General features: G+C 38.7%; 1 non-coding gene across 1 annotated transcript; it reads right to left on the reverse strand.

The window, feature by feature from the left end:
• Positions 1-412: 412 nt before the first annotated feature.
• On the reverse strand, positions 413-485 carry TRNAK-CUU. The gene has a single exon. It is a non-coding gene; the product is annotated as a tRNA-Lys (tRNA).
• Positions 486-545: the final 60 nt, after the last annotated feature.

Consider the following 545-nt stretch of genomic DNA (forward strand, 5'->3'; position numbering starts at 1 on the left):
TTTCTTCTCTCTGGCTTGGAAGATTCTAAGCAGTGGTGAATAGCATGATTTCTTAAGGTAACAGAGGATCCGAAGCTATCTGTAAATGAGAATTCTTACTCCGTCAGTTGAATTATCTTACATATCGTTAGCCCGGTAAAGTTGGGTTTTTTTTTTTTTGTTTTTGTTTTTTGGTCTTTGTTGTTTTTCTTAATATTGCTGGAATACATGGGGTTTTTGTGGTTTCCCGACATAGTGTCTCAGAATTTGTGTGTCGGTCTTGGTTCTTTTTGTAACTCTGGGAAGTTGTTCACACTAATCTTTTAAGTTTATTTCTTGTGTGGGGGGGCGGAGAGGAGGTCTAGAAGTAGAGCCAGTGTGATTTACTTATTTTGGGGTTTTTTTTTTTTTTCCGTTTTTTAAGTAAACTGTATACCCAATGTGGGGCTTGAACCCATGACCCTGAGATCAAGAGTCACATGCTCTACCAATTGAGCCAGCCAGGCAACCCTGATTTATTTTACTATCATGGTTTACTGAAGGTTAATTCCCCTTCCTTCCTTCCT

Source organism: Suricata suricatta, unplaced genomic scaffold (assembly GCF_006229205.1).
Source record: "Suricata suricatta isolate VVHF042 unplaced genomic scaffold, meerkat_22Aug2017_6uvM2_HiC HiC_scaffold_58327, whole genome shotgun sequence".
NCBI classification, from domain to species: domain Eukaryota; kingdom Metazoa; phylum Chordata; class Mammalia; order Carnivora; family Herpestidae; genus Suricata; species Suricata suricatta.